Raw genomic sequence first — 870 nt, 5'->3', positions numbered from 1 at the left:
ATCTTTGTGGAGATGGAACTGTTCTGTTCCTTGATTACGGTGGAGGAAAGTGGACCAATATAAGTAATAACATTAGATATCACTATGGACACATACACACTTGCACACACACATACACATATACAAATGAGGACAAGTAAAACTGGGGAAATCTAGTAAGACTCGTTGATTGCGTAAGTGTCAGCATCCTGTGTATGATGCTATATCACATTTTTGCAAGATATTAATTACTCTGGGAGGAAACTGAACAAAGGGTACATAGGATCTGTCTGTATTATTCTTACAACTGCATGTGAATCTATAATGATCTCATAATAAAGAGTTAATTCACACACACAAAATGAACAAAGCTACAAAGTCATTAAGGGAGAATTAAGAGACAAGAGAATATAGATCCAATATACAGATAGATAGTGTTATAAAAGAACTAAAAGCAATGATCAAAGGTACAAATAGATTAGAATGTTTCTATACTGAAAAAAAAAAAAAAAAGCCAATATTCATGGATTTAAAAGACTCACCAAAATCTGGGTATAATGGAAGAAAATAAATTGATTCTTAAACACGTTGTGTCAAATTTTATCATGAGGCTTGCAATAGCCGGATGAAGCAGTTTGGAAATCTAGAGCTTGTGGACAGCCTTAGGGGCCGCAGTGGAAACTCACAGGACAATGGCATTGCACCCCCCCCCCCAACTTGTGTTAGGTAGTCCTTCCCAGGGGACGGTACAAACCTGAAAATTCTGCTGAATCACAGATGCGGCATGGGAAATATCTGCAGGAAGAGGGAGAATAGATAAAGTTTCACTACCATTCATAAATGATTTCTTGAAAAACATGAAGGCAACTTTTACAGTTATTATTTTTATGT

Source organism: Molossus molossus, unplaced genomic scaffold, assembly GCF_014108415.1.
Source record: "Molossus molossus isolate mMolMol1 unplaced genomic scaffold, mMolMol1.p scaffold_m16_p_4, whole genome shotgun sequence".
Classification (NCBI taxonomy): Eukaryota; Metazoa; Chordata; class Mammalia; order Chiroptera; family Molossidae; genus Molossus; species Molossus molossus.
The sequence above is the reverse complement of the archived record's forward strand: the minus strand, read 5'-3'. Positions refer to the sequence as shown.